Here is a 12,396-nt window from a genome sequence, read left to right as displayed (position 1 = left end):
AATGGATGGACGGGTTTTCCCTCAACCCATCAACTCAGATATGTGCAAAAAGTTTTTCATTTGATCATGCAAATTTTCTTTAGAAATTCATGCAAATGGCGAAATGCAAGTCAGGCCATCTTCTTTTACACTAAAAAAACATTTTATCTCTACTTGTCCCCTTTGAGCCATCAGAATTGACAAATTTCGTTTGATAACCCTTGAGAATTGCAAACCCCACACTGGGGCAAATTTGTTTCGAAAAAAAAAAAAAACCCTACACTGGGGCAAATTTAGTTTTCAAAGAAAAATGCAAAAAGTGAGGAAAATACAATGAAAAATGCAAAGAGAGAAAATTTGATCAAACTGGGGCAAATTTTCCTCAGTTTCGGAGTTGTTCTCAAAAGGGTGCAATCTCAAGTTATTTCACCCCCCGTATCAAATCTGCTTTCAAGCCTCAACCTTTCTTGAAAAACATCCCACCGGACCTCATTACAAAAGCCCAAAGTCCTGATTTTCGTCACTTGCTGCATTTCTATTAGGAAATTTGTTAATCAACTGGCAGGTGATGTCTATAATGCTTTCGCCTAATCTCACAAGGGAAATGCATTCTACTGATGCCAGAAATCTTCAATTCATATTTCTGAGTCGATAATGGTCGAGATATTTCATGGTTCTCTAGGTGAAAACCCGAAAGGGCGCCTCGAAAAAAAAAAAAAAGAAAAAAAAACACCAAAAAGGGTGGGGGCAACCTTGGTGAAAACCCGAAAGGGCGCCAAGATAGGTTTTCTCAACAGACAAGCTCAAGAAGGAACAGCCGGTGACCTGGTTCATTTGGGGTTTTCCTCATATTTGTGATACTTCTGCCAATATCGGATTCCGAAGAGAAAATATCCAAAGTTTTGAATATGATATTCGTTGGTTAAATTTGTATTTGTTCTTTACAAATATTCTTTTGCAAAATGTATCTTTATAAACCTCTTGGTTATTCTCAAATTATTTGTGTATGAATGCTTATGATTGTCTACATTCTTTTGCATGCTCATCTTTGCCTAACATAGGAAATCATCTTGCATATACATTGATTTTTATATGACTAATTTTCATGCATCATTCTTTCACCATTAAATTCAAATGAATGATAAACCCTGAGGTTTGTGCAAAGATAGGGGATTCAATCATCAGTTACAGGGAGTAACATACAACAAAGCTACCACCTGGATTGGGTGACGTGGTAAATCTGCATTTTATCAGTCTCAGAAATTGAAAGGTTTAAGGCAGACGCCGCCGAGCCGAAATAAAAGCATCATAAGACTCATGTTTACACGACTCTCAAGGCAAACCGGATCAAATAATGGTGGCAAGCCCATTATTTCTTCTTTTCTTGCAGGAATGTTGCATTTACAAACAAAAGCAGCCACTCTCTTTTTGGCACCTAAACCGATGTCAGACAAAGCTTCCCAGTAAACAAGGATCGATGTTATTTGCAAGACTCGATCATAAGAAACAGCATCAGCTATCGTTTCAGTCACAGAAATCCAAATTTCCCTCTTGGTACAAAAGTTGAACTATTCTCAGGTAAAAAAAAAAAAAAAAAAAAAAACTTAATTCATTGTTTAAACTTCCCCAGTGAAATTCCGTTTTAAATTCCTGTTCGGGTCAGTCCCGTTTTAAATTCCTGTTCGGGCCAGTCCCGTTTTAAATCCTTATTCGGGTCAGTCCCGTTTTAAATTCCTGTTCGGGTCAGTCCCGTTTTAAATTCCTGTTCGGGCCAGTCCCGTTTTAAATTTCTGTTCGGGCCAGTCCTGTTTTAAATTCCTGTTCGGGCCAGTCCCGTTTTAAATTCCGTTTTAAATTCCTGTTCGGGCCAGTCCCGTTTTAAATCCTTATTCGGGTCAGTCCCGTTTTAAATTCCTGTTCGGGTCAGTCCCGTTTTAAATCCTTATTCGGGTCAGTCCCGTTTTAAATTCCTGTTCGGGCCAGTCCCGTTTTAAATTCCGTTTTAAATTCCTGTTCGGGTCAGTCCCGTTTTAAATTCCTTGTTCGGGTCAGTCCCGTTTTTAAAATTCCTGTCCGTTCAAATCATTTTGCAGCCGAATAACACAGGTAAGTATCTGGTGTCTACTTCTTTGTCCCAAGTTTTTTCAAAACTCAAACAAAGAGGGGCAAACTGTAGACACCAAATTTTTAAATAATTTGTATGTTGCATCTAATTCATGATTTTGTTTTAGATTGTCTGCATTTTAGTTGTTACCTTTTTATTTGTCTTTTATTTGCTAATTATTTGTCATTTTAATTTTGTTCACGTTTTAGTTTTAGTTTTAGTTTTAAGTTTTAATGTAAAATTTGTAAAAAAAAAAAAAGAGAAAAGAGGAAATTGATGAAAAATGGAAAATTGTGCTTTGTTGTTTTTGTTGTTCGTTATCTATTTTTATTATCAGTTTTATTTAATTAATTTCAAAAAAAAAAAAAAAAAAAACATCTCCATTTCTGCCGGAGTGCCGACCAGCTCCACTCACAACACCTCAATATATACATTTCACCTCCCTCATCCGAGCTGAGCTTTCCATTTCAGCAACCCCAACACTCCACAACATCATTCCGTTTCACTTCACTTTCTGCCTTGGTATCATCGACGAGAGAAATCAGAGAGAGAGCCGTGCGAGCTTCGGTACTTGAACTGTCCGAGGGAGGGTGAGAGCAGGAGACAATTGCGTGAGCTTCATCACTTTCTCCATCATCCGAGAGCTGCCATTTTATTCTTCACCTCAACCAGCCGTGCTCAATTCAACCACAATCACTACAACTGCAACCACTGAACTCAGACCAACCAACCCTGCGTGCGTGAGCAGAGCCGAGAGGAGGAAAATTTTGCAGCTGTTTGTCGTGTGAGCTAAGTCTTAAGCTGAGGTAAATTTCTGGACTTAAACTAGTTGAATATGGGTTGATAAAGCTGATCAGAGGCATGCATGAGAGGGTTGTGTGGTTAGATGATGAACTAAGTTACAAGAAAATCTGATTTTGAAGGAATTGGGTCTGTCCGAGAGCTTGAGCTGGAAATTTCAGCCTTAAATTGCTAACTTGTGATGATCTGAGCTCAGTTGTATGTTTAGCTAATTAGCAGCTGGATGATTGAGCTTTGCATGAAGTTAATCAACATGTTTAAGCAAGAAAATTGAGGGAATATAAAATCTGTTTACATGTATGACAACCGAGAGAGAAATTGGATGAATTCATAGTAAGATGGTGATTTTTGATGGCATTCGAACTTAGTTATGGACCCAATTTGCTAAATAGCCTTTTATTTGGTGTTGCATGTGAACCTTATGGCCAAGATTTCGATTGCATGGCTGGAAATTTCTACTAGAAGTTGCTGGACTGCTTAATCAATTTTCCAGTTTGCCGATGGAATTGTTTTGGGAGTTGTATGGATATTTTAGTATGAATTTACTGGAAAATGCTTGATCCTCACTTGGTTGTGTGTTTAGCTAACTAAATACTGGATGATTAAGCCCTGCATGAGATTAATTGGCTGTGTGTAAACCAGAAATTTGAGTGAAACAAAAATCTGCTGCATGCATGTCATCTGCGAATAGTTGAATTAATTCTGGAATTTTGGGATCAATGTTGCTGGTGTCTGACCCCGTTTTGGACTAGAATTGATAATAACTTCATTTAGTAGCTATGCATGTTACCTTTGAGTACATAACTCAGTGATTTGGCCGAGGAAAACCCGGATAAATGATTGACCAAAGCTGCTGGAATTTTTCCAGTGTAGCCGAGTGAAGAAGAAAAGAATTTTCCAGATTGCTTTTGCGAATTCTGGGTTCTTATTCATGTTTGGATGTCGAATTCCTGCGTTTTGATTGCTAGAATAGAGTTTGATGCTTGCTTGGAGCTTGGTTCCCTCTGTTTGACATGAAACCCAGAAATTTGCAGCTTAAGAAACCAGCGAAAGAAAAGGAGGTTTCTGCTAAGAATGTATGAACTGCCGAACCTTTTGCCTAGAATTCTCCAGCCTTTGCATGATTTTTCTTCTATGTTTTGGTTGGTTTGAATGATAAAATGGTTGTTATGAGGCTTGGATTGGTTTTGAGTGTTTGTGTCTAAACATACTTGAGCTGGAATTGAATCTTGCTAGCCAAAAGTTTCTTGGAGCTGCAAAAGTTGTCGAATGAAAAGTGCAGCAGAAAACAAGAAAATTCTGAATTTTCTTTGTATGTAGCATTGCCGGAACTTGTAGGATTGCATTTTAGTTATGGGCCTTGTTGCTTAGTTTCACGACATTATTTTGATCAAAAATTGTGTTTTCAGAGCAAGCTGCGTTTGAAATTTGTTTTGGCTGCTGAAATCTTAAGGGCAAAGTGTTGAAGAAATCTGTTTTTCTTTGTGGATAGCATGAAGTTGCATTAGCTTTCATGTCTTTGATTCATGTAACAGGCCACAAGAACCTGGTTTTTATTCATCCAATTTGCTAGTTAAATCTTGTGCAAAATGATTGATGAAGTTGCATGTTTTGATCCAAAGCATCAAGGAAAATGGCGGCAAAGCTGCAACTGGAAAATTGCGGCACTTTATTCCTTTCTTTGGTTGATATTTCTTGTATCTCTGGTAGCCACCGATCCAGATTTTCTGTTTTGGTCTTGTAATGAAACTGTCACTCGAATTGGTTGATGATTAGGAGTGATGTTTTGTGGTTGTTGATGTTTGTTTGGTGATGCATTTGGTTAATAATGAAATACAGCATATCATATAGGAAAGGAAACCAGAATTGCAGAAGGCCTTCTACGTGGTTGCATGGTTTTTGCATGAAGCTAACTTCAAAAATTGCACTTTGACCCCCTAAGTTCCCCTTTGTTGCACTGTGACCCAATTATGCTTTAATTTCTTGCAATTGAGTCCTAAAGTATTTGCAATCTGAACCATGACTTGACCTTTTCATCACTCTTGAACCTTTAAAGTTCTTAAATGTTCTAATTGGGCTCACATGACTGATTAACGTTTGCAATTGGATCCCTTTTATGTGATTTTACCTTGATATTTTTTTTTTACATAAATTGTGAACAATCTTAATAGATTTCTAGGATAAAATCATGAAAGCTTAATAACTTGGAGGCATTTATGGTCTTGGTTTCGTTTGATTTAAGTTTTTGCTTAGATAATATTGTTTTTTAACTTTGATAAATAATTTGCCATTTCTTTTTTTCATGATTTTTGCATTTTGACTGTGAGGAATTCCACCTTAGACCATCCATTTTAGCACTCCACTTCAGATTCTTGGGACTTTTTTTTATTTGAGATCGAGTTTTGCTTGCACGTGCATGATCTATTCCATACTTGATTTTCGTTTCGTGATTAATTTTCATTTTTGTGTTTAATGGTTGTTTCATGTGATCATTTGATAATTTAAGTGGTACCTTGACCCGTTTATTATTTTGGAGGGTAAATTAGTAATTTCACTTCATTAGGGCGTCAATTCAAGGGAGGTACACTCTATCCCTCATTTGCACTTCATTTGACCCTACGTGCTCCTACGTGTTATGTGAATATGCATGTCTATTTCGCTTTTCCTTCTTTTTCCTTAATTCCTTGCATTTATTTCGTTTACTTTTACTTTTATTCAAGTATTCTTTTAATGGGGTATGTGTACACCTCTTGGCTTGTAATAGTTAGGGATTTAATCATTTTATTCCTTTTCCCCCTTTTAGATTGTAGTAGGGTTTCCCTAATGTAATAGATAAGTCTTGGAGGAGCATTCAATGAAGATCTATCGAAGACATGTGCCTAGCTAGCAAATGTAATAGTTAGGGCTTTAATTGTCTCATTTGTCTTGCATGCTTACGTGCTACGTGTTAATTTACTTTATTAGGGCCTTGCATCTAGTCGAGCATGCTAAGTGTTATGTGCTATGTGTTTACGAGTGTTTGGCATGTCTACTCGCTTTCCATGGCCATGAACGAATGTGATGGATGAATGTACGTTTCCACTAGTCCAACGCTAGTCGGAATTCATAGAATGGGCTAGTCCAACGCTAGACCCTTAGGGATTTCCCCTCGTTTGTACATGTTTGCATGTTCATTACATGTCATGCATTTTTCTTAGTTTTATCATTTTGCATGCCCCTCTAATCCCTTCCCTCTCAATTTAGGTTTTTGCATTTCATGCTAGTTTATAGGGGTTCATTTGCTTGAGAGTCCCCTTAAATATGGGATATAGACGAGTGTGGCTTTTTATAAGCCTTAGCAAGCTTGTATTCCCTCTATAAAAGGGCAAATTGAGTCATGATTTAGGTCTCTCCGTACCCAATGTGCATGAATTCCCTAGGCTCATGCATTTTTAAATCCACTCTACCATTTTATACCCTCATCACACTTTCATTTTTCCTCCCATTTTGCACACGAGCACCTTTGTGTTTCTTCACTTGCACACGAACACTTTTATCATCACTTGCACACATGCACTTCATATTATCATTTCACATACCGTACCTTGCCCACTCACGTGCACATTTTCCTTTACATTTTTATTGTTTATTATTACTTTTTCAAACTCATGTCCTCACATTGCATACATGCATTCCATTCATTTGCATCCCACTCGCATTATTCGTGACTTCTTCAAAGGATCGTTATTGGGCTTCACAATTAATGTGATTGGTACCACTCAACCTTTGAAGAGAAATTTCCCCCAATACCCCTAGGTCTAGGGTTTGCATTCATGTAGTGCATCTAAATGTAATAAATTCTTTGGTTAAAACAGAAAAATCTTTGATTAAATCATGCAACTAGCCTTGGTTAGGTCAAAGGGGTGCCTTGGATTTTATCCTTGCCTTCCCCTTTGTCAAATGTGACTCCCGAACCTTTTTCTTTGGTTTACGTAGACTAGGAGTCGTTTAAAAAGGGTTTCTCACTACTTTTTCCTATTTTTTTAAAAATACATTTTTTAGGTGACTTGGTACACCTTAACTCATTACCAAGTGGCGACTCCGTATTTAGTTTTAATAACCCTTTTTAAACTATAATTTTGGGTCAAATCGTCGCATTCTCAAACCCCCATTTAGACCCATTTTTCTTTTAAATCACAATTCATTTTCCAATCACAAATTGCCTCGAAAAATACATTTTTTAAATCATTTATTCATTTTATCAAAAAATGGGGCGCGACAGTTGGCGACTCCACTGGGGACATTCGAGAGTCCGAGCAAATTTGATTTAATCAACCTTTTTCTTCTTTTAATCTTTTCATATATCACATTTGGGTGTTTAGGATTGCATTTTTTCTTTTATTAGGATTTTTGCATTTCACGCGTATCCAACTACTCCCTCGCTCGTGAATGTATGATTGGTTGATTGGATGTATGTTTATTTACTTATCTCGCGCTTTGCATTGCATTTGGGTGGGGGGACATACCCTAGAGCCTCGCGTTGGTTCTTGATCCCTCCCCTCCAAACGAGCACTAGCATACGTGCATACGCTTTATTTACTTATCCCTCCTTTATTTTTCTTTTAGTGGCTTGTCACGCCACTCCACCCTATTAGGATTTTAGGCGACCCACTTGGACGTGTGATCGTGACACGACGTGTGCGTAGCACGATCCGAGGGGTCACTCAATCTTCCACTTTAGATTTTGGGTTGATAGCCTTTAGCTTCTAGTCGAAGGTTGAGGATTTTGTATAGATTCACTCAGACATGTAGCCGTGACACGACGTGTGCGTAGCAATGTCTGGGGAATCGCTCGAGCCACCGACAAGGAACCTTGGGATTGATGACCCTTGGTTTCCAAGTCTGAAGGCTCGGGGACCTAAAACCTATTGAGTCTAGCTGCATTAGTGAGCCAATACCTCATGCATCCATGATAGTTTACCTAAGGTAGAGTCTGCCTTACCCTGTTAGGGACACGATTCACGAGGGGAGGGATCCAACCCCTCTTTCCCTTTTATTGCTTTATTTCTTTGTATTGATTTCGTTGCTACAATGTGTTATGTGTATTTATCTGGCTGAACTAACTTTTCTTGGTTTTTGTCTCCATTGCATTCATTAGCCCTAGGAAATAAGAGTCCTGGCATGGCACTCTCTAGAAATCTACCCCGTTTGATGTGACACGTTTAAATTTAATGTTTCGCATGCGTAATATGAACACATTTCATTTTAGGCTCACCCCGGCATACAAAAGGGGGTCCTTTAGGTCATCTTTCTTTTCAATTGCATATTTTACCGCTTTAATAAACTGGCATCACGCATAAACCATAGAAAGGGAATGCCATTTAGGGAATCCTACATTAGGGATAAGCCAACCCTGTGTTCCCGTGGGTATCTAACCCTATCTTGGGAATTGCACGTTTAAATTCATGATTAACCAGAGAAATGGGACCCGTAGGTAAGGTATTTGACACCGGGTTTTGTTTCTAGATGGAAAGTCCTCGCCGAGTCCAACAGATGTTAGTAGTACCGCCGGAGGTACAAAGATGGCCCACATTGCTTTCACCCAGTGAGATTAACCAAGTAGCCATTCGATTAGGGCACATCGGGGATTTCGGGAACATTAAGTCCGACGGTTACTTGGTGGAAGCTTTGGTGCATCTATGGGACCCCGCTTGTTCTGTTTTTGGACTAGGAAAGAGGGAAATGATCATAACAATTGAGGAGATCGCTGGATTTCTCAATTTGCCGATTCAAGGAACTGCCGTGATATTTCCATTAGTGTCTGACAAGGCCGAATTCTGTCGCTTCACCGGTTTAAAAGAGTCAGCAATACGAGGGTCGGATCAAAATATAGAGGCAAAGTTCTTATTTGACCGATTCGCGTTAAGGGATGGGTTTGAGATGCACCTAGGAGATTTCTCGTTCACCTCCAAGGAAATTTGGGAACGAAAGAGAGTATGGGTGTACAGTTTGGTTATGGCTGGAACTTATTTTTTCCCTAGAAAAGACAAAAAGATAGCCTTTAATCTCACTAAAACCTTGTACGACCTGTTCCTAGGAGTGAAAGACAAACAGTATTCTATTGTACCGACCGTTTTGGCAGATATCTTCATAGCCTGCACTACTTGTCAGAGAGGGAGAAAGTTCTTTTGTGGTTCAAACTGGATTTTACATGTATGGGGTATGGAGCACTTCATGAGACGACCGTCTATCCCCGAGAGTCTACCCATGACTGCGTACGACTGGATAGCCACACATTATAAGAGGGTCAAGAGAGAGGATCTGCCATGTGATGCATCCGAGTTTGTGGATTTCTTGAAGAATATGACTGATCAAAGTATTAGATGGGTATTGGATTGGACCAATTGTATGAAACCCGTTCTTCGCACCCAAACATCCGAGTTTGTTCTCTTACTGGGCACCCAAGGAGTCACCGCATACGTACCAAAGAGGTTTCTTAGACAGTTAGGACGTACCCAAGAAGTGCCGCCTGCATTTGATGTGAGTGAGTTTACCATCATTTTCAATGGAGAAACGTGCCCAAGCCAACTCCTTATGAAAGATCGGGTTATTGAGGCCTGGGTGACGCTATCTGATGACGAGAGCTTTAGATACATCCCGGAGCTTAAGCAGGGGGGATTGACCACTCCGCAATACGAAGACTGGGTAAGAGGATCCGCTGCGCAAGAAATTCAAGATGAGCCATCTGAGGAGGTGAAAAGGTTGAAAGCCATTGTCGAAGCAAAGGATAGGGAAATTCTGCAGTTAAGTAAGTCTGCCGAAGCATACAAAGGGATGGCGGAGCAAAACAAGCAATTGTATGAAAATGAACGAGAAAAGCGTCAGGAGCTGAAAAGGAAGTGCGGAGAATTATATGATCAAGCTGAACGCGTTAGAATTCCATATGCTAGAGAAACAAAGGACTCTGTATTAGATAGGCTTAGAAGTTTTGGCAATCTTGTACGGAGTCGTCTTCGTGACATGATGTAAATATTGGCAAGTTTATCAATGAAAGCGATTTTCCTTTTGAACTCATTTGGTATTATTGTCAAAAACAGGTTTGTGGTACGGGTCCCATTTCGAAGGTGTTGCATCATGCTAGGCCTACCCTTGGCACAAAAGGGCCCCCCGATAGGACATGCATCCGAATTTTTGGAATATCTACTAACTCTTGTCTTTTTCTTTCTCTTTGTTTTATTTTTGTTAAAAAAGCTAAGCCAGGGGTAAATCTAAAAGCGAGCCATTTCATGTTTTCAGGTAATATTTAAACATAGCTTCTCGTCGAAGCCCCATTATCACGCGATCCCGAAGTAAAGCCCAAAGGAATCGTGTAGACATGAGTACTCAACCGGAATCGTCTGACAAGACCGCTGCAACTATCCAGCCGGAAGTCACAAGTCCCGGGGTTCAGTTGACTGAATTGTTTACAAAATTTGGGGAAATGGCATCTGAAATGGCCGCTCAAAAGAAGTTGATCGACGAGCTCGTTAGTAGCGGAGTGCAACCTGAACCTGTGCCTGCCACACAACCACAATCCGAACCATTTGTTATTCCGCCAATTCAAACCACGTTACCATTTGTTATTCCTCCAATTCAAACCACGTTTGAGGGAATTGTCAACCCGCAATATGCTTATACTCAAAATCCTCCGTTCTATCCTCTCTATGGACAGGGATTTCATCCTCAGGGTGGTCAAGGTGGTCCAAGCATGCCTCCAGATCCACACATTTTTTATCAGACTACTGCAGAGCCTTTTGTGCCGGAGAACATTGTTCAAACCAAGCCGGAAGTGGGGGAGTCATCTGTCCCAATTGATCTAAAGTTACTTAAGCGGTTGGACCGTTTCGATGAGTTCATCCGGAAAAGCCAAGGTTTAAGCAAGCAAGGGGTGCTAGACTACGATGATTTGTGCCTGTTTCCAAATGTACAGCTGCCAGTGGGATTCAAGACCCCGAAGTTCAACAAATATGATTGTACGGGCAACCTGAAGACACACTTGCGTTTGTTTGCCAACAAGTTGGGTAGACCAGTGGATGACGAGAACTTGCCGTTAAGGTTATTCCCGGAAAGTCTAGAAGGCGACGCCCTTGATTGGTATTCGAATTTAAAGCCGGAGGAGGTGAAGACCTGGGTTGATCTGTCCAATGCTTTCATCAGGCAGTACGAGTATAACTGCGAGTTGGCTCCGACACGAACTACGTTGGAAGGGACGAAAAGAAAACCCTCCGAGGATCACAAGACTTATGCCAAGAGGTGGAGAAAAGTAGCTGCAAAAGTCGAGCCACCAATGACCGAGGACGAAATCATACGTACTTTCATAAAAGCACATGATCCGCCGTACTTTGAAGAGATTTTCCGTATGACCGGATGTTCGTTTGCTGCAATTGTAAATAAACTTGAGGAGTTTGATGACTTCGTAAGAGCTGGGAAGATTGTTAATGTCTCTGCTCTCAAATCCCAGTTGGATGCTTTACAAGGGCAAGGAAGCAATGTGAAAAAACCACAGTTCAAAAAGAAGGAGGGGGATGCAGCCTTTATCTGGAACCAAAACCCTTCACCCCGACCCCGATACCAACACAATCCAACCTACCAACCACATTACCCTTACTACTCAGACCCGCACCATGTATATACTACCAATATCCACCACCCTCGACCTCGCCCGAGCTATCTTAACTCACCTGTAGCCCCTTTTCAAATCACTCAACCAAGTCCACCCCAAAATCGACCTCGCCCTCCATATAACCCAAGATTTCCTCCCCCAAATAGACCTGTTTACAACCATACTCAACCTCCTGAACCTTACAACCGACCCCCTAGCCGTACATTTACCAATTTAGGCAGGCCTTTAGACCAACTGTATGACCAGTTAAAGGCCGCCGGGAAAATTGGTATGGTACCCCCTCCTACCTATCCATATGGTATGCCCGCTTGGTATAACCCGCAAGCTGTCTGTGCTTATCACTCGGGGGCACCCGGACATTCCACTTTGGACTGCAAGGCTCTTAAGCATAAAGTTCAAGATATGATTGAATCTGGAGAAATTGTAATTAGAAAGAGGGAGGCACAAGGGCCGAATGTAAATAGGAACCCCTTGCCGGAACACGTTAATACCATTGGGGTCATTCTGGATGACACGGAGTACGTGGAACAAGTCAAAGAGATGGCTAGGGAAGCTGAGGTGTTTGGGATCACAGACCAGCCATTTGTCATAGAGTTGCCATCCGAAGAAGATAAAAAGCCTTTTATCTTGGATCTCACACCAACTGAGAGTGAGGCTTTAGAGCCAGTATTCATCGAATTCCCGAAGCAAGAACCTGTTTTAAGTCTGCAGCAAGTGCCATGGAATTACGATGAACCTGTCATACAGATTGGGGAGAAGTCAATTGCAAAGAAGGAAGTGTCAGTGGTTACCAGATCGGGGAAGACTGCCAGTCCGTTTGAAACTGCCATTCCGATTCCAGCAAATAACTCCGAGCCGCCCGTTAAACCAA

This window comes from Coffea arabica, chromosome 2e, assembly GCF_036785885.1.
Source record: "Coffea arabica cultivar ET-39 chromosome 2e, Coffea Arabica ET-39 HiFi, whole genome shotgun sequence".
NCBI lineage: Eukaryota > Viridiplantae > Streptophyta > Magnoliopsida > Gentianales > Rubiaceae > Coffea > Coffea arabica.
This window is presented reverse-complemented; position numbering follows the sequence as displayed.